General features: G+C 36.7%; 1 protein-coding gene across 1 annotated transcript in view; it reads right to left on the reverse strand.

Annotated features, from left to right (window-relative positions):
* The window catches only part of alk (ALK receptor tyrosine kinase), a 293,190-nt gene extending 269,460 nt beyond the window's left edge, over nt 1-23,730 (reverse strand). Inside the window, exon 1 of the mRNA XM_038302349.1 lies at nt 23,608-23,730. The gene's annotated coding sequence lies outside the window, so the exon portion shown is untranslated. The remainder of the gene's footprint in view (nt 1-23,607) is intronic.
* Nucleotides 23,731-24,881: the final 1,151 nt, after the last annotated feature.

Consider the following 24,881-nt stretch of genomic DNA (forward strand, 5'->3'; position numbering starts at 1 on the left):
TGAGAAGGTCTTGTTACTGTTTTGGTGCTGCACTGTCAATCTTTGATTCAAGCATTTGTGTGTGTCTCATACATGTATTGTGAAAGACAGCATCAACAATCAACATAGTCTATTCTCAATGAAGAACTAAAAACAAAAACAAAATAATTACATTTTACGTTTTTCACATGATCTTTATCATATGGGTTTACTTACAGAGCTTTAATTCTCACCAAATTGATATCCTTGCACTTGACAAAAAATAATTAAAAAAGGTGACAAAACAGGTGTAGGACCAGAGGAGTGGCAGGAATATCTCATGAGAGTTGTGAATGAATAAGGTGGTATTAGACTGTTAGTAAACCAAACAGTCTAAATCAGGCCTATGTCAAAAAAATTGTCTAATTCAGGTAAAACAAATCAATAAATATAAACCAGGCACATTAACACTTTAAATTAAACTATTAGCTTAATTTTCTCCTATATTTTTCCTCAAACTAGATGAGGAGACTTTTGAGAGCATGGAGAGTTATGTGGACGAGTGCTTTGATAAAATTGTGATGGGCAAAATATGGAAATCACAGGCCAACAACGACATAAAACATTGATCCAAAACACTACTGCCTGTGTTTTCACTAGAGCTAAGAAAGTAAAGCACATCAGCCTGATCCCAAAGTCCTTATACTGGGTTCCTGTAGCTCAGAGAATAGACCTTAAAATCTTTCTGTTAGCCTATAAATCACTGAATGGATCAGGACTTCAATACATAACAGATTTGTTGTCAGTGTATCAACCTCCCAGAACCCTCAGGTCTTCTCGTTCCCCCCTACTCTGTTCACCAAGAACAGAATCAAACATGGAGAAGCAGCATTAAGTTCATATGTTCCACTTATCTGGAACCAACTTCCAGAAGACTGTAAAAGTGCTGAAACGAACGATTGGAAAAAAAATTCATATCTTTTCACTAGCAGATGTTCTCTGCAAACTAGAAAGCCAACAAGCTAACAATGCCTTATATGCTGATATATCTGAAAAGGTGGAGCTAATTTCAACAGTAACCTAGGGTGACCAAACGTCCGTATTTCCCGGGACATATCCGTATTTCACGTCCTGTCCCGGGCGTCCCGGGTTTTTTTTAGAAAGTGAGGAAATGTCCTGATTTCACTGCGCACGACGCTCCGTGTGACGTAATCCCTGAGCCGCGTCAGTGCGGGCAGCCCTGTTCTTAATCAGAGGCTCTGTTCAAAAACCTGGGCTGCATCCTCCAAGGACGCGGTCTACCTAGACTGGATCCTTCGAAGTCCTTGAAAATAAGGAGGCTGGAAGAGTTTTGGCTGTAAATTCGAAAAGGTCCACCCTTCAGCGGGTTTTACCACCGTATGCTCTGTTGCTTAGCAACCGTGAAAGTTGACACACAAAGCAGGAAAAGAATGAATACCGAGGTTTTCAAAACTGTTTGTTTATTTATTTATTTTTTAAAAGGTTAAAGTGAACAAAGACTACACTCACAAGAATCCAGAGTGGAATAAAGGTTCCAACCACCGGGAGCAGGAACAAATGTAATGATAGAAACCTTAGTCAGTTAAATAACCTGCTGCTGTCATTCTGCACATCTCTGATGTTGCTGCTATTTTCAAATATCCATTACTGGAAAAATGTCCATAGCTGCATATTGGTTATTTATTCCCCAGTTTTATATTGTTAAAACACTTTACAGAATTTTATTTTTTATATTTTAACTCTTCCCTATTATGTTATTCTTATACATTTTTCTAAGGTCCTCATTTGTGTGACCATTTTCAATAATCTTTTTGCTGCTGTAAATTTGCCCATTGTGGGACAATAAAGGGATTTTCTATTCTATTCTATAAAAGGGTTAGAAATATATAAGTAAATCTAAACAATGTATCTACAAAATGTATCTGCAAAATCTCTAATATTCAACAACAAAAAATACTTAGTTAAGCATATTGTGCAAAACAACAATAAAAAGATAAAAATCCTATCAGATTTATAGTCCCCACTCTGCAGATCTATTAGAATCTGACTCAATAACCATTAAAACAACTATTTTCATTAATTTCAGACGGAACTATTCACAGAGTTGTATTATATTAAACTGAACTTCAAATTTTCACCACTGTTCTGCGCCAAGTAACATTTATTTCCTCTGATCACGGAGCAAATCCTGATGATGAGACATTTGTTCTTTCAATATCACCCCCCCCCCCCCCCCCCCCCGCTCCAAGGTGTCCTGGTTTTCCCAAATGAAAATATGGTCACCCTAAGTAACCCAAAGGGCCATCAAGAGTCATCATTAATCAGGACTTTTACACCTAGAAGTGGACTTAATATAAAATGCAAACTGGGAGATACCTCAATGCAAAAGTGATCGATAAACAGTAAAAATAGGGCTAAAATAGACAACAAGACAGTAAACAGATTAAACAACTTTAGCATGTGATACATAGAGTAACTATGCCATCAAGTGTCATTGAAACTGCTCATTTTGTGATGCCCATAACATAAGTAATACATGTCTAAAAGAGATGCAACAGAAGGCCAAGAAAGAGCTTACTTTTGTTACAGATGAAATCAAAGATCAATATTTAGGGAGCCATTTGTCAATATTATTTTGATTAGCCCTCTAAATTGTAATAAAAAGAATTTAAATAACGGTCCCCCTTGGTCTCTATGATTGACTTGTATCATCTGTATCATCATTGTTTTCTAGCAAACCTCTAAGACCTTCACAGAACAGCTGTACTTCGATTAAGATTAGATCTGAAGGCAACTAGTGTACAGACGGCTAAATTAGGGAATTCTGAGTGAAATGAAGTGGTTGTACGAGAGAATGCAGGAGGATATTTCTTAAAAACACTAAAAAGCTGAAGATGAATATGATTTTGGAGAGCAACTACCAGTGAAAATAGAATGGAATATATTACAATCTTGTGTAACACTTAATATCACCCCACATAATCTGTATGCTTTAACTGATGAGGCTAGCTGGTTATTGTTCAACTGAACAAGATCAAAGCTATTGCAAGATAATTGATCAATCATCACTGTTTTTTTTGGTACTGGTTTATTTGAAATTTAGAAATTCATTCATTCATATCTGAACTTCCATAAGAGTCCAAATATCTGTTCTAATAATCAAAACCAACAAGTTTTATTAGATACTGATAATATCGTTACCATTATTTATCCCAAAGAATTGCAACAAATATAATTTTAACAGATGTCTGTTTTTGTTTTGTTTTTTTTCTGCAGTATTTGTAACGAACACCTTGTTGAATAAATTTATTTTAAAAATGAAAGAATGACTAGAGTTTTTTTAACAGCATTAAAGAATGAAATCATACATCAGATCTAATGCTCAAGAACTAAGCCTTTAGAGCTCCACTTTCTTCTAATGAGTTCATTATGAATAAATTATTCTACCATCAAGTTTAGAGTTAAAGTTTTACCATGTAAGGAGAAACAAGCTAAGATTGATCTTGAGAATATATATGATTTCTGCTTCTCTCAGAAAGCTCTTTCATCTACAGATATCTTTTGGTCCGAATATTTGTCTTATCCCTTTTACCCTTCACATTTATTTTCCTGACTTATTTTGAGTGCTTTCATCTGAGTGACTACTGAGTTGCCTTACGGGGAACGATGAGGGAGGTCTAAATGTATGCTCCAGAGTTCCCCCCATGAGGTCTTTTGGGGATCTTAACATTAAATCAGAGAAACATGCTGTTCCAAATGTTTATACCATGATAAGCATTTTGTCAGTGGTACCAGAATAGAGTGATTACTGAGGCTGTTGCACTTCAGCATTTCAACATGACTCCAGCAGCGTAGTTTAGAGAGGGCCATCAAAAATCCCAGAACAGATGCACAACTCCACAGTTTCTTGTTTTTTACAATTTCCCAGAAAAATACCTTAAATCATCATCATAATCTTGCTTGATTTCATTTTTTAGGTCACTTAAATCAGAGTTTAAAGATAATATTAAACATTTGTACAAACATTGTTGCGCTTTTGCTTGAGAAGTAATACTTATACTTTTCTACTCAGTATAGTTCCTTCTGAGTAGAAAAATAATGATATTCCCTTTTAAAATAGAAAAAAAGAACAAAATCAGGTAAATGCTTGGCATACGAAAAATGTCAAACATTTCTTTATCATCAGTTGAAATTGTTAATTTGTTTTTGTCACAGCCGTTAACTCAGACTTGCTGATGCTTTATCATTTTACCTTATTATCAGTAAGGTCCCCTTTTATCATCTTTAGCATTGGACATGTTGAATAAAATAAATACCCATTTAGATTGCATTTCCTTTCACATGATGTTAAATGGTGAATGGCAATCATTTCCTTATTCCTTTAGTTAAAGAAAAAATAATCCCTTGTGTCTTTGAGTTTTGGTCTCGAAAAGCTTCACTCTCACATATTTCTTTTTTGTTTATAATAATAATGATTAACCTTGTTAGCTCAAGTAAGGCATTTGTTTTGCAGCTCATTTGGTAAAAAAAACATGAGTATGGTTTATAGAAACATAAACTTTAGGAAAAAAAAGTAGTTATAGATGTGAATTCTGTAGATATTTATTAAAACATTAATTAGAGAATTAAACTTTCCAAGAAGCTATTTAAAATGATATGAAAGGTAAAGATTTATTTCTTAAGAAGTTTGACATTAGTATCTAGAATATTTTCTTTTCGTGAAGTATTCCTCTGGAGAGACAGCTGGACACGTTGAATGTCCATCTGAAACCATGAGCTAGGTCTCAAGGTTTTGGGGTTAACTACAGACCTTCCCCACCAGCCCCTCTAGGGCTTTTAAAACTGCTTTGAAATATCATGACAACCTGGAACTTAATTTAAAAATCGGCACAAACCAAAATGTTCAAATATGTAAAGCAAATAAAGAAAACGTTTTTATGACAATACAATGAAACATTTACATCATACTTGGACGGATAGAAATAGAGGAACTTAGAGGAATATATCTTCAAAGGTTCTATGTGCATTTTTACTGGGCCTTCTTCCAAAAATAAACAATAGAATAATTAAATATTGATTATGAATGTAATATAAGAATTCCTTCGGTAGAAATAACAGAACGTTTTGCATCAACTCTTGTGAGCTTGGAGAAATAAAACCCTGAAAGTAAGACAAATTCATTTTTTACCCTTAGTAGATTTGGATGTGTTGTTAAGCCATATATAGTTTAATAAGTCGCAAGAGCAAAGGCAGCTGAGCACATAGAGGATCCTGAGAGCGTAATAAGCTGCTGATTGCACCACTGGTATGGAACACAAGCGCAGAGACAAGAGCAATGTTCGCATATTGAAAGAGCATGTGCTGAAAGAGCACTGCACATTTGTGTCACTGTACACTCAGATTGGTAACTGTGCGTAGGCCTGGGCGATTAAACGGACTTTTAACGATGCCATCGTTAACTACGAGATCCTTCAACAATTTCCCATGTCGGTAAAAGAAGTAAACTTAATCCTGCCATTTTTCCTGTGTGGGCTGATGTAGAGTCCTGCAACGGGTCGGGTACCCACGGGTCCCCGAGGGGTCACCCGCTAAAATGCTCTTTTGCGGGTGAAAAATACATAAATAAAAATAAATAGCTTGGGTGGTCGGGCGGATATAATCTTTTTAGTGCGGGCGGGTAGTTGGTGATTTTTTTTTTTATGCGTGTGTTGTTATGGACATCAGAAATGTTATATTAATCAGGCACTGGGGTCACCCTTGCTGTAGCTTAAAGCCCTGCCGGCAGTGTGGGCTTCCATCCAAAAAGGCCACAGTCAGTGCATACACGTCTGCTGCAGTGTTAATGGCGCTGTTCTGCAGCGCAGCGTACTATAGCCTATTACTTGATGTGTTAACGGGTCGGGTTGCGGGTTAAATATCAAGGGGTCGGGTCGGGTTCGGATTTGAATTGAAGATATCCGCGGGTGACGGGTCGGGTTCAGTAGTCATCCTAACGGGTTTGGGCGGGTGCGGGTTTGTAAAACTCGACCCATGCAGGACTCTAGGCTGATGTGCTGTTGTTTCCTTCATCTTTAAGACACTGCAGCAGGTGTGTAATCACGTGACTCCAAAGATCCAGTCAGAAGCATTAATAAAGAGAATGAGCCCACTGAAGAAGCCATGAATGAAATTACATCAGTTAATCCTGTGGAGTGGAGCAAGAGCAGCGTTGAAGCTGAGAGCACAGCGAAAAGGTCTAGACCGCGTTGTTAAAGTTTAAATGATTCACATTGTTCTCACTGCATGCTCAGTTCAGTGGCACCAAAATTACACCATAGATGTTGAGCAAGATATCATTAAATGCAAAGTTTGTCTAAAAACTGTTGAACTACCCAAAGTAACACATTCAACCTTCACCACCTACAGCACAACCATGCAGTTGAGTTTCAAGATGTGAAGGCTCCGTTACCTTTGCACAAAAAAGTTTGCATAAGGGGTAACATTTTTCAATGAGATATTGTTCAATGTTTAAACCTGAACGGGTATATTATAATATTATAATATTCAATTAATTTAATATGTAATGTGATTTATTCAATATATAAATTACAAATAGATCAGTTGCATTTCCTGCACATGTCTTTATTTCTGATAGAGGAGAGAGAACATTTATCTTTCATTTATCATTATCATGGTAAAACTGCCCAATTTAATGTGATGTTGATTTGTATGCAGTAAAGGACAGTTTCAGCTTCACCCCTTATTAAAGCAGAAGTTAAGTTTTTAGTATACATTAACTTTTATACAAAACCTATATGATGACAGGTAAAAAATCTTACTGTGTAGAACATGATTCAATAATCAGAGCACTTATGAGGCAATTCTATACTGATTAAAAGATGTGTTTAAATGTAAACATAGGCCAGGATATAGATAACTTCAAAAGAAAGCATAGCCGAAGCACTTGACAACATTTTCCTTGCTAATTTGTTTTTCAAACTGGCATTATAAGATTAACTGACTTTAAATATACTTCAACTACAATAAATAGCAGTCTATACGATTGAGTAAGACTGCATTAATTTCCATCCATCTTCTTCCGCTTATAAATCAGGTTCAGAGGGGGCTGGTGCCTATCTCAAGCATTTTATTTACAAAAGGAAGGAAGGGTACACCCTCGACCTGTTGCCATACCATGTAGATGCACAGGCAGAACATGCAAACTCCATGTAGAAAAACACCTGGCTGGGAATCGAACCCAGTGCAACTGGGCAGTGCAGGGCTAAAGTACTAAGTACTGTCCCATCAGGAAGCAAAATGATTTATGTCCTTTTACTGTCAGTTTCAGTTGCTGTTGTGATTTGCTGGGTCTGGTTGATTACAGAACAATAAAAGGTCATGCCTTTTTCAGCTGTGAGACTACTACATTTTAAGTTTGTGAACAAAGTGCACTGCATTATTTCTTTTTTGTAATTAAATGGCAACCACCACCATGCCAAAATCCATAGATTTATTTGTAGGCTTACTCAAAACTACTTAAAGAATATTATCATTTTATTTTTACATATACGGTTGTCAATCACATTTTTTTTTTCTTGTAAACATTGCTGTAAGTTACAACTTGGCCTGTGAACAAAAAAACGTAATGTTCAAATCACTGTATCCATTCATCCATTTATTTTTCAATTCATCCATTCATTTACTCATTAATTTTTTAATCTTCACAAAACGTTTTTTGTAAAGCAAATTCTTTAATCACTATAGGAACAAACTTAGTTTTTGTTGACCCAAAGTGGGTTATTGCAGCTTTCCACGGTGTTGAAAAACATGAAGGTCCATTAATAACACAGATTTGCACTGAACTTAGATGTTAAATAAAAAACCTGTGGTGGAGCTTAGGGCAAGGTGCAACACTCTCTGCATGAGCAGCAGTTGACTAATTCCAGCAAAGTTTATGACAACAAACCAGTAGAGTATGACAAATGAATTATGCTGAAAGAGAAAATGAAAGAGGAGTTTATTAATTCAATCGTGACGATGTGGTTCAACAGAGGATCTACGTGCAGCCTTTAACACATTTTTAACTTAAAGCACATTTATTTCATCCAATTTTAATTTGTATCTGCTGTTTGCTGACCCACACAAAAAACAACTCTTTCATACAGTACTCTTAAAGAATATCAATGTTTGCAACACTGCAATCTCAAAGGACTCCCTAGATGCAACATTTCATTTAATGAGAAATTTGAGGCGACATGGGGGAATTCTCTTGATGCCAATATATTTGACCAATACAATGGCTCTCACTGGCCTTGAAACTCACACCCGTTGTATATCTTCATTTGCTGAAATCCACAGAAGATTGTGGGTAATTATTATGATGGAAGATCACCCCTGTTGTGGGTGAGTTCTGATTAGGAAACATTTTTCAATTTTCATTTTGCATAGGCCAGAATAAGACAAAGATGTTTAACTTGCAACTACTTTTTTCTAAGTCAGAAAATTTTAAGCTCTCAGATAGTTTTGGTTAATAAAAGGGAAACATGTAGATGTATAAGCAAAGGCAAAACACAAACATGCAGCTTTCTTGTGTGATACAGTGGGAAAGTAAAAAGAAAGAAACCAAGACGTTAGGAAGAAAACTGAATTTAAACAAGTCTTACTCCTTGGATACAATTTTAAGAGGTCTGAAGGTGGCATGTTTTAGGTTCTAACAGTTACATCACTATCACATCACTAAGACAGGTGACTAACTCAGACCTACAATTTTACAACAAGAGCGACTAATGGAAAGAACACACATGGAAATATTGAAGATCTCAATATATTAGGCGGAAGGGTAAAGCCTGGTAATAAATGGGTAATCCAAATCTCAATGACCCAAAGCAAATGACAAAATTAGTTATAGAGTGAGTTACCGACAAGCTAATGTTTTAAAGCAACCATGAGAGAGCCCTTATTTCAATCCCAGAATAAATGTTTGATGAGCAAAAAATGTGCCCGTGTGAGACCAAGGAAGCCTATTGGAGAGCTATGGTCACAATGTTGTGAAGGGACACTTTAAAGATTGGACATAAGTTGTACAATTTAAATGGAGTTACAGCAAAACACAAACACAATGAATGTAAACTTCTTAAGTGGCTAAATAATACAATGAAATGTATTCAGCAAAATTTAATAGTAACCGTAAACCAAAAACATGGCAAGCGGTAGATCATGGCATGAAAAAATTGAAATTTCCTTATCTTTTCTGTAAACACAGACTCTGCTTATTATTTACCTTAGGAAAGATGTTTCAGGGCAATAAAAAAAAAAAAAAAAAGCAAAGCTGGAGTTTAAAAATATATCAAGCCAGTTAAGTTGGACACTTACAGAACAATGACACAAATTTTCAAGTAATGCAAAAGCAAAGCCTCACGTTTAATCTTCTGTGTTATGGCAGAATGGATCAAGTTACACAGAAATATCCAGTACACAAGTAAATTCCAAAGTTTAAGAATGTAAAAACAAAAAAAAACCCTTATTTACTTCAACTTGCTAATGTCAGTGCTTTTAACTCTTATTGTTTCAGAATAAGTTTCATGCTTTATTGTTTCATGCTTTACATTTAAGAAGAGATGAAAACTATTCCTAGAAAACCCTTCTCCTGTACTAGCAGAAGCTACAAAGAAGCTGTCATTGTCCCTTTCCTCGGTCTTCAAAACTTTAATGAAGTATAGCTTAAGACAAAAGAGAGGGAAGCAATTACAAGTACACCATACCTTTCCCTTATTAAAAAAAAAACTAATTATGCCAACGTTCATTCTTATGTAATTAGCATACAGTGTTCAGACTATCCAATTAGTCTTCCTATTTTGCACTGTTGACATATTGACATCTGTTGTGTTGTGTATGTATTCCGAGGTGTATTGTTTTGGTCAATGATCCATCGCCTGCGGTCACGAGGAGCTGAGAGTAATCAAGGTAACTTTTTTTCTGCCATACAATTGCTTTAGAAGAGAAGTCACTTCACGTTGGCCTTCCTTTTCATTCCTTAACATTAAAGAACACATGAACTGATGGTAACTGTGCGAGGACGGTAAAACACTTCATTTTTGGTCCATTAACTCTTGGTTCACTTGCCACAAGGCCACAGAAGTAGATTTCTCTGTCTAATATTAAGTGGGCCCATTTTAACAGCCAGATGCTCCTCACTAACTCTTGAGTGGATCATCGATCCCTAAAGGTCAGATCGATTGGTGTCTTGAGGGCCAGTGTCTGCTAAACTCAATCCCCTACGCATATCCTGCCTGCTGCCCAGATATCTGTCCTTTAATCAATCAGCTTATTGATCCCGACCCAAACATGAGGGCAATGAGGATGTGTCTGTGCGTAATGCTCAAGTGAGCTGGCTCAGACTTGCATTCATCCATAGCATTGCACAGGCTTGACTAAATGGTGAGCAAACCCTCAGTTTATAGAATTAAAGTCAACACAAGCAAACAGCAGTATGGTGATTGTTGCAGATGTACAGTGAAATACTTTGGGTTTGTGGCTGCAGGGGGGGACTTAAGGTCATAATGTGCTTTTCAGTAGATAACATTATTATGGTAAGATTTAAGATATTATATTTGGAAAGAAATACTGTATTATTGACTACACTAAGTAAATTCAGTTTTTATTCATGGTATCTTTGGAAATGACTTATTTACTATAAGTCATTTCCGATTAAAAGAATACTGAATAAAATAAATACATCATCTATACCCTCCAGAAAGGACTAAGAAGGAAAATGTAATCTTTAAAGGAGCAAGTTACCTATAGTGATTAATCATCCAAGCAAAATGTCTACTGACATGGAGTCTGTGCTTGAGGAGCCACTACATAGGCCGCAAGATTATCTTTAACTTTGTCATTCCATGGTTAATCTAATTCTAAAACAGTGTGTGACAAAGCATCCCTGTCAGATATTAATAACTATTTTAATCCTTTAGATATATTCTAAACTACAGTAAAATAACTATAGTTTAGATTCCCTGGAACTTTTTTTTTCTTCTGTTTTTTAGATTTCTCTAAAGCTGCAAAGCAGATCACATTCTGCTTACAGGCAGAAATAATGTAAAATCATTTGTATCATGTCTGCTACTCTGTCGCTATGTATTTATCTACCAAGTACTAAAAACAAATGTTCCATCATGAATAATGCAGGGATGGTGCTGTGTTGTCAGCTTGTTTAACATCCAGTGTTAAGTTCAGTCTGTCATAGAGTACAGTACATATCAGTGTGCTGCTTTAGTTCATCATTCTCAGATCTACAGGTTAATTACTATAGCCAGACATTCTCAAAGATGCTTAAAAGCGTAGACATTTGCTTTCCCCATCAACCTCCCCTATCGTCATAAGGCAAACAAAAAACACACTGAGTTGATTACTTCCTAATGAATGCACATTGGTTATGATTTTAAAAATCATTCATTTTGTTGCGGTAGCTGAGCAAAACAAAAAAAAGGAAAAATGTTGCTTTTGGCAGAAGGCAGTCCAGATGATGTCAAAGCCTTAATGAGGTTATAATTAGCATTCTTTGAGGCTGCAGATAATTAAAGGAATAGTACACCCAAAACATGATTAGCCTTCATTTTCTACTCACCTCCATGCTGAACAACACTCTGGAGTACTTTTTTGATATCTCAAATGCATCTGGAGATCTGGGAGGCTTCTTGCTGTCTGCTGACATCCAAATAATGGAGGTCCATGGCGCCCGAGACAGAAAGGTCCATAAAAGTCCACAAAAACATGTCAATATTCCTCCATACTGCTCGTCCAATGTAATCCAAGTGTCCTGAGTGGGTAGCATCCAGAATTTACTCGAAACGAAGTCATTTAGAATGTTTTTAGAGCATAAACAGTAGTGTATAGGATTTCCTAATAGCGCCCCCATGCGCGCTCGCGATTCTACGGAAGCCGGCAGACCAAACCAGCGCATTCAGCTCAGCAAAGAACTCATGCTCTTCCTCAACACTGAAGTCCTCAGACATTTTTCTTTCGTTGTTTCTTTCTTTGCACAGGTAAACAGCACATTTCTTCTTCTACGCTTGCATTATCGGCAGACCAGACGCTGAATGCGCACTTTCTTCCGGTTTGGTCTGCCGGCTTCCGTAGCGTCGTGAGCGCGCATGGGGGCGCTATTAGGAAATCCTATACACTACTGTTTATGCTCTAAAAACATTCTAAATGACTTCGTTTCGAGTAAATTCTGGATGCTACCCACTCAGGACACTTGGATTACATTGGACGAGCAGTATGGAGGAATATTGACACGTTTTTGTGGACTTTTATGGACCTTTCTGTCTCGGGCGCCATGGACCTCCATTATTTGAATGTCAGCAGACAGCAAGAAGCCTCCCAGATCTCCAGATGCATTTGAGATATCAAAAAAGTACTCCAGAGTGTTGTTCAGCATGGGGGTGAGTAGAAAATGAAGGCTAATCATGTTTTGGGTGTACTATTCCTTTAAGTTGGGCTTTAAATATATTACTGAAACAGTACTTCAGGTAAAAGCAGTGAGCTCCACCTGGAGCCGATGCACTTCACTGACCTTGCTTTTACTTAAAAGGGCAGTTAATCATAGCAGTAAGGCTGGATTTGGGCTGGATTATTGACATTTACCAATTTTTTTGACAACATCCTTGAAAGAGCAAGATCAAGGAGATCACTTCAAGGTTACAAGTTTTATTTAAAACATGGTCTTTAACTCACTCTTGCTTTCTTTTGAGTGCCAAAACTACTGGGCTCAGACAAAGCCCTCAAGGTTTTAAAATCCTTGAGGGCTTTGTCTGAGCCGAACTCACTGATGAAAAGGCAAAAAAACAAAACAAAACAGTTCTTGATGTAAATTTTGCAGCTCATCAGCATCATGTTATCACACTGGCTGTTGTTTCTAAGCAATGCTATCTGAAAGAAAGATAAGTAGATTGAATCCTGGGGTCCTTATTCATAGATTGCGTATCCCTCTTACTACGTCAACTAAATATTTACACGAAGTGGGTTTTGTATAGTTTCTTTCATGATTAAAAAATTCTGACATCACTCCTGCAGCTTCAGGAAAAATAATTGCCAGAACTTACACGTGCGTAAATGAATATCAAATGTTCCTGCTTTTGTCCCCCCAAACGTTATACACAAGGGTAGTTTCATCTAATGCTGATACATAGGTCACGGTAAAACAAATGCACTAAACAAAGAAGATCCTCTGTTACCTGATTAATTGGAATCGCACCTCTCTTAGAGAGGGATTACTGCAGAAACCTAATTTCTCAGAGGTTTTCCTAGAAACATCATGAATAATGCAGGGATGGTGCTGTGTTGTCAGCTTGTTTAACATCCAGTGTTAAGTTCAGTCTGTCATAGAGTACAGTACATATCAGTGTGCTGCTTTAGTTCATCATTCTCAGATCTACAGGTTAATTACTATAGCCAGACATTCTCAAAGATGCTTAAAAGCGTAGACATTTGCTTTCCCCATCAACCTCCCCTATCGTCATAAGGCAAACAAAAAACACACTGAGTTGATTACTTCCTAATGAATGCACATTGGTTATGATTTTAAAAATCATTCATTTTGTTGCGGTAGCTGAGCAAAACAAAAAAAAGGAAAAATGTTGCTTTTGGCAGAAGGCAGTCCAGATGATGTCAAAGCCTTAATGAGGTTATAATTAGCATTCTTTGAGGCTGCAGATAATTAAGTTGGGCTTTAAATATATTACTGAAACAGTACTTCAGGTAAAAGCAGTGAGCTCCACCTGGAGCCGATGCACTTCACTGACCTTGCTTTTACTTAAAAGGGCAGTTAATCATAGCAGTAAGGCTGGATTTGGGCTGGATTATTGACATTTACCAATTTTTTTGACAACATCCTTGAAAGAGCAAGATCAAGGAGATCACTTCAAGGTTACAAGTTTTATTTAAAACATGGTCTTTAACTCACTCTTGCTTTCTTTTGAGTGCCAAAACTACTGGGCTCAGACAAAGCCCTCAAGGTTTTAAAATCCTTGAGGGCTTTGTCTGAGCCGAACTCACTGATGAAAAGGCAAAAAAACAAAACAAAACAGTTCTTGATGTAAATTTTGCAGCTCATCAGCATCATGTTATCACACTGGCTGTTGTTTCTAAGCAATGCTATCTGAAAGAAAGATAAGTAGATTGAATCCTGGGGTCCTTATTCATAGATTGCGTATCCCTCTTACTACGTCAACTAAATATTTACACGAAGTGGGTTTTGTATAGTTTCTTTCATGATTAAAAAATTCTGACATCACTCCTGCAGCTTCAGGAAAAATAATTGCCAGAACTTACACGTGCGTAAATGAATATCAAATGTTCCTGCTTTTGTCCCCCCAAACGTTATACACAAGGGTAGTTTCATCTAATGCTGATACATAGGTCACGGTAAAACAAATGCACTAAACAAAGAAGATCCTCTGTTACCTGATTAATTGGAATCGCACCTCTCTTAGAGAGGGATTACTGCAGAAACCAAATTTCTCAGAGGTTTTCCTAGAAACATTTCCCTTTGCGCATGTTTACTCCTTATTCACAAAAGATGGTTTGAAATGTTGTGTAATTTAGGTCCATTATCTGCTTCCAAAGGCTTTTAGCAGAGAGAGAGATCCAGAGGGAATAAAGCTATTTTATTGTCACAAATACCTCTACTGGAACCAAGTAAGTGGTCTAATTATACATTTATCTTAGCTACCCCTTAGATCTCCTGGGTGAGATACATTTTTAATAGAATCTCCTTTCTATTTTTTGAAGTGGTCTAGAGTTTATTTCCATTGCATTTTAACAATTTTAGTCAATTTAATGCACGACTTATAACAACAATGTAGCCAAATGAGAAATGATTAACCAACCATGCATGGCAGAGTTGCAGATGAACTGAATCTGGGTAAAGAACATTAAAGATGTGTATTTTTTGTAAAGGCGCTCCGAATGATAATTGCTCTTAGTTTGAAGGGTGGGCTAACATTAAATATGTACTGATCTTTTTAATTTTTTAAAACTAAGTTTATAAATACATTGCTGTATCCCCATTTTGGTCAAACCATGTTGCAGTTTTTTTTTTTCTGTCTGTACTCCATTAAATGGTGTTTGGTTATGAGAAAAAAATGCATCCTTTATGAAGCCAAAAGAAAAAAGTCCAATCTTTCCAAACTGGTAGTCGTTACTTTGCAAAACCAAAATATTTTCCCACAACAATGATAAAACTAAAGAAGAGGGGAAAAAAATCAACAACAAAAAACAAACACTGAAGTTCTTTGCAAACTATTTTTTTACATCCTAATTATGGCTTCAACTCAGCCTCTCTCAGTAACACACGGAAAGATGAAGTGAAATCTGAGCAAAATACAACTGTCTTTCAGTGTTGAGGGAATAAAAATGGTGTTTGAAACAAGAAAATTGCTTGATATCTAATCTTAAACACGTAACAGAGAAATTGTTTCTAAAGAATCCATGCACTCCTTGTATGGTTATTACATTTCTGTTACAGCTCTCATGAAGGCATTTTTCTTTCATTTTATTGTATAATGTTGCATGTAAAGAATCTGGCCAACTTAGTGTAATACTAACCCTTAAACTTTTCACACTCATTGTCTTCAAAACAACAATTGTGTGTATTTTAGGGGCATTTCTATTAAAAAAAAAAGTGCACTATTGTGAAATAAAAATACACAAACATTGTTTTCAATTGTTTTACAAATACAATACCAGAAAATTTGACATTATTTTGTTTTCAAACCCTGCGATAGTAGCCAACTCATTCTATTTAGACGTAATCATTCACATTAAATAGAAACAGTTTAGTGCTTTCTAAGCAGTCAACCAAAAGAAGTGGTCCATAAGCAAACTGATGCAGATTATTATTGCCAACCTGTTTTCAAATCTGCACAAAGGGCTAATATGTTTGTCAAGAAGCAATAATTTGTCCACATGTCATTGCTCTACCTTACTTTGCAGGTTTAGGCTGCACATGGATGAACCCTATAAAACAGGCTGGCTTCATATGTCAGGATTATTATATTTTTGATCCAAAACAGATAAGTACAATAAATTGCCTCTCATCCAAAGTAATGGCTCATAATTATTTGCTCAGATAGGAGGGTTGCTGGGTGCAGAAAAAGCAACTGGATGGCTTTTCTGCCTGCATGGCAAGTGGACCATTGATCTGTCTAGATGCAATCCTCCCACCAAGAAATGAACAGGTAATAGTTTTCTCGAGGCTCATTTTTAAATCAAACTTTGAGAAACTTTTTACAAAACTTATAATCAGCAAGGATCACTAGCAGGAGATTTACTGTTTTGGCCTAAAGGACTGTGGAAGCAAGGACCAGGTTGTCCTTACCAAGATGGCAAAGAGACTCCTGAAATATATCCAGTGAGTTTTTTTGAGCTTTTGTGTCAAAATGATGCCAGCTGCAACATTTTCTGTTACTAGTCCCACTGCATTAGTACTGTGCAATATTTCTAACGCAAAAGGCTGATTGGAGTTAGGTTGCTAATATTTTCCGCATTCTGAACTTTCATTTTTCATATAAAAGTAACATTTAGCCAGTTGGACAAAGTTTAATGGCAGCAGATGCTCACATAAGACACCTTTGTCATTGCCCGAATGGTTAAAGTCCCAGACATTTGTCTCTATCTCTCTCTTTTAAATAATTTAGGTATATTTTGCTCTTGATTTTTAATATTGTGAAGCCCAGGCGTGCTCAAGTCCAGTCCTCAAGAGCTACCATCCTGTAACTTTTAGATACATCTCTTCTCTAACACACCTGAACCTAAAGGTTTAATCCCCTCATTTAGCTCAGCAGGGGTATGGTTGCGAACCACTTATTTGATTCAGGTGTGTTAAAAATGAGGTGAATCAAAAAGTTGCAGGATGGTAGGTCTTGAGGACTAGACTGAATGCCTGATCTAGCCCTTTCATTACGGGAATTTTTAGTCTGAATCTGTTTCTATGAGCCCCAGACGGCTCAGCAGACGGCTGCTAACACTGAACCTGGTTCTGGAGATTTCTTCCTGTTGAAAGGGAGTTTTCCTCTCCACTGTTGCTACAAGCATACTTGGTATGAGGGATCACCTTCAAGTCAATGAGTCGATGCAATCAGCTGGTTTTCCTTAGATAGAAAACTTAGATTCAATTGGACTGTGTGATCTGGCTGAATTGTCTTTGTAAAGTGTCTTGAAAATGACATGTTGTGATTTGGCACTACATAAATCAACTGAATGGAATTAAATTATTGCAATTAATTTTTTTTTGGATGCGGTGTGTTTGATGGCTAAAACCAATAATATTTGGAGTCAGAAATTATAAAAGCTCTTTCTGAATTCTAATACCTGCTCGACTGCATCTAAAATATGTGATTGTGCATGAAAATTTCCTTTTTTTTTTTACTTTGGTGCAGAACTCTGTGCAATGCTATTGATCTGTTTATTGTGATGCAGGATTAAAAGGGAAACAACAAAAAATAAATAAATAAACTAAGTTTTTCTATTCCTCAATACAAACCTGGTTTTGTTCATATCCAAACCAGTCAGATATCCTTGGAGAAACCCCAGGTCAATCAAATAGCTATCATATAAGACATTTTAGTAGGCAATGCACCGAAATTGGTGCCAAAACTGTAAATCCACATTTACCCCCAGGAATGGGTCCATTACTGTCAAAACAGCAGCAAGAAAAGCATTCTACTCTTTTAATTGAATATGGTGTTTGGGGCTGGTCAATGAATCTGATTTTATTCAGTTTCACTTTTTTTTTTTTTTTTTTTTTATCAAAGCAGGGCTATAGATGTCAGAGTTAAGCCACAAACTTCTGAGAAATCAATGAGCAACTGGGAATTCTTAAGACTTTTAATTGAAATCGGGTTTAAGTACTTGTTTCTGTAGTATACATATTAAGTGTTTTAGCAGTTTACAAACATAACTAAAATGTCAAAACAGAGTTAAACAAGGCACATTTTTGTGTTAGGCAGAGCCAATTTTCCTATGGCTTGATAAGAAAATCCAGAAAAACTGCTTGGCAGATGACAGACCACCTCTTGGCCACTCTTTATTACAAATAAACAAACTCATCCAGCAAACAGCATTTCACTTGATATTTTCTGCTGCCAGTCAGCTTCGGCTTCTCTGTTATGCGCAAAAGAGCTAGAAATCAATGTTCAATCACTTTCACACTGTCTTTGGCTACAAGCATTAAGATAATTTTTTTGTCTTTGTTTTGACTCCGCAGAGAGTCTAATTCACAATCTGTTCAGGAGTCGTCAGCGTTGGCTCATTTTCAATCAATTAGCGTCACAGGAGATTTTGTTAGTGCAGAGCTTTGAACGCTTTATAACAAATGGAAATTTCTTGAGCTTTACCGCTCTTTGCAGTAGCTCCTGCAACTTGTCAGTATGTGTTACAGACCCAGTATAAAAAATAACATTGTTAAAAAGTATTTGAGTTCTGATACCTTTTTCTCTGTTTTGCACATCCTCAAACATATTTTGTTCACCCTGTCCGGATTGTTACCTTTAGGAAGATGCAGGGTGCACCATGTACTGCTAGGACTTGTCATTATCAGTGATGGTTGAAATATAACAAAAAAAAAAGCCTTAGCTGTGGTCTCATCATAGCCTTCTGTATGCATGGTAAACAGCTTTGATTTTTCTTTTTCTGGCATTCTACATTTTAAAAGCAGAACACGATAAGCTTAAAATCCTGTTTCTTGGGGTTGAGGTTTTTTCTGCTTACTTTTGGAATTTTTCAGCTTACATGTTAACAACTTCTGACTTCTTTGGATAAAGTAACATAGTCCATTTACAGGCTTTCATGTTGCACATTTTACATCAATATTATTCTAGCACTGTGTGAAACTGCTGCAAAAAGTCACACACATCACAGCCTTACAGCATCTGTATTTTGTTCCATCCTCTCTAAAGATCGCCATTAAGATGTGTAAAGAAGCTCCTCACCCATCTTAGTTATTTAGAACTTTCCAACTGAACTGTGGCTAACAGAGGATGTTAGCAAAAGTATTTACTTAGCATTTCTGCGATCCATATTTTAATCCAGACTGGCTTTTAACTCAATGGTTCCCCTATCCTATTTTCCAAACCCTGAATTTAGAAAGATGAAACAGTGATCACGACGTCAAGAAGGCTTTGTGCAAAGAATTATACATACAAATCCACTCAACTGTGAAACTTGTATGATGTAAAATATAATCTGGTCTTGCCAACAGGTGTCTACCAGATTCCCCTTCATGTTTTTGATGTATCTCTGGTGAGTACACCTGATTTAAATAGCTGCCTTTTCTTCCCAGCATGCCATCAAGTGCATTGGAAGGCTATTAATCACCAGTTTAAGTTAGAAGTCTAGCACAAGAGAAATTCCTAAAACAGGCAGTGCAATGTATAACGAGGAACCACAGGCAACCTTTGCTCTAGATTACTGAAAGAATTGACAACTAACATGATAACAATGATAGTAAGAATATATCCCTTTTCAACAGGGGGTTGAAAAAGTAGACACAGTACAAGGTATGGGCTATGAGGGTGTCAATTCTCAGTCATAAGGGTTCAGTTTCACTATTAAACAGGCTTAAATTGGGGGCAACTGGACTTTGGCTTAGAAATTCTTAAGATGTTTTGACACCTATCCAGTAGTCTTTGTTAATTCTATCAGCTCACATCAAGGCAAACTGTAATTGGAGCACTGATGTTTTTAAGCAACATGAGGTCCATTCTTTGATTCCAAGTCAGATGCAAATCAATTGCCCCAACGTCGTCCACCTGGGTTTTTGGCATATTTAACAGTATGGGTATGCGTTAGGCCTTTTGAATTGAATTAGTGTGCTTGTGCAATTTCTCTACAATGAGTTCCATGGCCGAATTGTAGATAGTTGGAATATTCGTGCATCCATTTTCTCCTGCTAAGTCCTTGTCAGGGTCACTGTTGGGACAGTGCCGATCTCTGGCAGTCTATGGGCAAAAGGCGGGATAAAACACCAGTCTGCTGCATGGCAAGAGAGAGACACACAAAAGCATGCACACACACACACACACACACTCACACCTACGGGATATTTAGAGATGTCAATTAACCTAATAATCATGTTTTTGGACTGTGGTAGGAAGCCTGCGAACCTGGAGAGAACCCACGCATGCACAGGGAGAAAATTCAAACTTCATGGAGAAATACCCCGACCAGGAATAGCGTAATTGTAAATGGCCTGTACATATATTATACTTTTTCAGATTTGGGGACTTGACCAAAGCACTTTACACTACAATTAGTCATTCACTCACACACTGATGATGGCAGGCAACGTTGAAGCCACAGCTTTCCTGGGGCTCGCTGACAGAATCGAGGCTCTGTCACTAAGCCAAGATAAAACTGAAATCCTCCCCCTTTGTTTAGTGATGGTCTTTCCTTTTTAATAAAAATGGCTTCCTTCAACCCTCTTTCAAACACCTGTCTTCTTCGTCCAAGTCCGAACATTTTGATTGTCAATGTTGTTTTCTATATTCTTGAGCAGAAAGAGTACAACAGAATCAAGAGCTTCTGGCTATCCTGTGCTGCACCATGCATTTATATAGTTGTTTGTTTTATCCTTTATTGGAGTATGAACATCCTATCAAGTAATAAATCAAATCTAAGGACTACACACAGACATTAGTATTTTTTGTTGCTGTGCATGGGGAGTCTAATATTTTTGCACATGAAATGCTATATTATCAGGAACCCAGTCTTTAAAAAAACATTTGTTGTATTTGTAGTTGATGTTTTGTTGGCCACATTTGTTCCCATTGTCCCTAAAGACTTTTCTTTTCTTTTGTAGATTGTTTTTATTTTTATTTTGACAAAGCAAACACAGAATGGGAATCTTATTAATAGTAAAAAAATCATACTCTGTCCCAAATTTTGAACATCTTAACCTTTGTAATCAGGAGATAGGGCTCTTCCAGAAAATAACTTCACTTAACACTCACTATGAAAGGCTTGAAGGAAGTATTTTGGTATATTTAACTACTCAAAAAATGTTTCAAAATAGTGGCCTTCAGTAGTAAGCCTGTAATCCACATCAAACTGTAAGCTGCATATTTTTTTACCTCCAAGCTTTAATTCTTTATTCACGTTTCAGCGCAGTAGTATCTACTGTTTTCCGACAATAACAGGAAGGCCACAACGTTGCATTGTAACAGCAACGCAATAGCAACCTGGACTGTCATTTTTATTAAATGCCCCGCTTACAGCCTATAACATTGTCTCTGTTGCAGCTTAAGCAGCATGTTTTTACTTTCACTTTGCCAATTAATTTGTTCTCAGAAGTATTGGCCTATACTGGAAAGAAATTACAATATTTTATATTTGATGCAAAGGGAAAAGATAACACTAATCACAGGGATTTCAAAAGTATTAGGCAGAATCAATTGCACACATTCTTGAATCAACCATCACAAGACCAAGTGCTTAGTCCAGACCAGCCCATGATTAAGGAGTTATCGTCATCATTACAGCAAGCTAATGGTATGCTCAGAGGTACATTTTCTTTTAGTCCAGTGTAAAGAACAATAAGGTTAGATGGACTAAGATTGTCTTAGCAGTCTGCAGTCAGGATTATTGTTTCATCTTATCAAAACAATTTTGTTTCAAAAAAAGCATTAATCTCGTATTTGATGCAAGTCCCTATGTAAAACGGCAGATGCATTTGAGAGAGTGACTTTATTTTCTTTTCTGTGATAAGTGGGAAAAAGTAGTTTTTAGACATTTGTAAGCAGAAAAGTACACCTTACAATGTTGTCAGAGCATCGAGATTACGATCCTACCTTTATGTAATGGGTCCGAGCTATAGACCCCACAGGCAGTCACACTGGGATACACTTGTCTGGCCAGTCAGAGGGACTTGGCACATATACAGATTCATTTTTTTATAGTTTTGTGTTGAAAGTTCTGCACAGGTAGAGATCATGATTTAGATACAGTAACTGTCTCACAACTGGCACAGAGATCAACTTCTCTGATTGGTTGAAGCAGTTTTTCAAAGGACCTTTACCGCAGGATCACTTGTCTTCCCTTGCATAATTCCCCCATAGACTTTGCATGTAAAGTGGATGGTCTGATGCTCAAAATGTATCTTAAAAAAAAACAATAAGAAGCAAGAGAGTTAAGGCTTTTGATTTGACTCTCCAAGCTACATTTTTTAAAGGGCCTCTCTACGGACCATCAGCCAGCCGAGATCGAGCATTCACGGGAGAAATTCCCCCAGTATAAAAAAGGCTGGTCGTAAATGCTGATCTGTGGTTGCTGCTCTAACAAACTCAAAGAAAATAGCTACATAATTCATTTAATTCAATTTGTATACTCATACATTGGGTAATTATGCTACCTTCTATATAAGCACAGAATATGGGTGGGATGGTCCCAGACATACCTATAAATTTGGACGGTCTACTTTGCTATTGTCAGAATTTACTTTAAATTTATCCAAAAAGGATGTTTCTTATTTTGCCCCATGTTCCTGCCTGACTCATGATGCTCCTGTCAAATTATGCTTTTACAATTGCATGCATTTCAATGAAATGTAGTTGCTTCAACTTCATGCCACCCGATTTTCCAACAGATCGTCAGATTGGATGCTACTTGCTTGGTGGCCAAGAACATAGACCAGTTTTCCCATTAATGACATTTCCAAATACGAAATGATTCTGTTGAGTTAATTTACTTTGTTAAAAAAAAAAACGTTTTCTTTAGCACGTTATTTTCTGAGACCAATTAGTTATATTGAACATTAATGTTCTATGGCGAGCGGCTTGATGTACTATGATGAATGGACTTTGACTCGTAAATAAAAAAAAATGTTTCTTTGTGGCCCTTTAAGGTTTTTAGGGTCAATATTTAGATTTTTCAGATAAAATGTCTGTCTAAACTGTATAAAAATATTATTATATGATTCAGCAAGGTCTCAAAGGATAATTCTTGTTTCATCAGCCTGTGGAGATAAAGTCATTCACAATTTCATTGCTGATGAAATATGAATCAAACAGCACACATTTCCTTCTGATGCACACTACTTTATTTTTGGTTTAGCTCAACAGTTGAAGTCTGAAGGCAGTGAGCTGAGTCAACACCTAATTTATAACCAAAATCAGACATGCAGGACAGCCATCGGTCAATCCACAGTCCATCTCCCTTCCTTCACCCGTTGGAACAGTATATTAAATTTTTTTTTTTCAATTTCATCACACACACTACCAGACTGGTCCCAGGGCTCATTATAGAGGGAGAGAAAAAAAAAACATTTAAAGGAAATAAACAGACTCGCCTCATCTCCTATTTCACCATTTCCTCAGGAGAGGAGATGTAAGCAACTTTTCATCTTCCAAAATATAGCCTGAAAAAAAGGTAGCTGGGAATAGGGATGTAGAAAGGTATGTTGCATTGCTGTTCAAGTAAAGCTTCATGCTTTTCACCAGAGTAAAGCAGTAGTTTTTGGCTAGTTATGGTATTTAACGGAATTCATCATGATAGATGTCTGGGTTCAAACAACAATATCAGAAATCCTCAACTTCTAACAGTTGCTGAAAAAAGAATTCCCCTGTAACGGGGGGAACTTGATACCTTCATTCTTACCTTCCTCCCAACCATGTGGACTTTCTGTCTTTTCTTTCCTTTCACTTTTTCCATTCCTTCCCCCTCTTTGGTCCCCTGCTGCCACAATGCTCCATGTAAATTCTGGAGCATCCCCAAAGTGGATGCCGCATGTTCTGCTGCCACCAAGGCATCGCTGACCTGGAGAAAGAAAGACATGTACTTTCCGGTAAAGCACTCAAAACGGATGCAATAGCAGTGTTTTTGCAAATAAAGCAGAGATCATACCAAAAACGCAAGAAAGAAACAATAATTAACTGATTATCCCACTTCAAAGAGGAAAAAACTCCATGGAATAATTAGTTTACACCACTACAATACAGGCAGCGTGATAAAGTAAGCATATCAACAAAACTTACAGAAATACTATTAGAATAATTAATTTTAACAATAAAACAGATTTCCAAAGAGGTAAAACCATTGAAATACTTCCCAGAACCTTTCAAATCCAACATTTTCTAAAAAAGAACAAATAAATAAAATTATTTCAGTTTTTAAGCTTTGACACACAAGCAGTTAAAGCAAATAACAGTTATTTTGAAATCATATAGATAAGAAGCCTCTACACCACAATTAGTCAATACTAATTTTTTGTAGTTATTGGACCTTAAGCTCGAAAAGTTTTGCTGTGCACGCTAATATTAAGTATGTGAAGCCACAAATAGAAATAGTGTAATAAAACTCATCACTCTGAGTAGATTTCACAATTATGCAACCAGATTGAGAGAGAGTTTTAATAAATATCAAAAACAGAAGGACTGTATCTAATGACAGTGTTGTTACTTTTGGTAAAGGAGCGCTGGCTCTGTTTGGCTCCAAGCTTAAGGGGCATCTGGCTCTAACAGGCAGATGGCTGCTCCTACCTCAGCCCTGTTGACACACACATATGGTAATAGAGATGGAGAAATATTGGTAAAATGAAAAGAAATTAATTTACTTAGATGTATTATAGAAACACCAGTGATACACTGCATCAAACTGGTTCAGTCACTGTAGACATTTTTTACAAATGTACTCTGCACTCTATCATTCTTTATCTTTACAAATGGGTCTTGTTTTGTGTACAGTAGCAGCCTTAGATGACCAGGGAAACGCGGAGCGCAGCATGGCTAGACACATTGTCTATTGTTAGTAATGCAAATGTATTTATGATTGGTTCAGAAACTGAGATAACATCATTATCATATATTTTTTTTCTGTTGGAAAGAAATGCATGAATAAAACTATGTATGGCTGGGAAACAATCCCATATCATA

This window comes from Cyprinodon tularosa, unplaced genomic scaffold (assembly GCF_016077235.1).
Source record: "Cyprinodon tularosa strain WSP-4 unplaced genomic scaffold, ASM1607723v1 ctg488, whole genome shotgun sequence".
Classification (NCBI taxonomy): domain Eukaryota; kingdom Metazoa; phylum Chordata; class Actinopteri; order Cyprinodontiformes; family Cyprinodontidae; genus Cyprinodon; species Cyprinodon tularosa.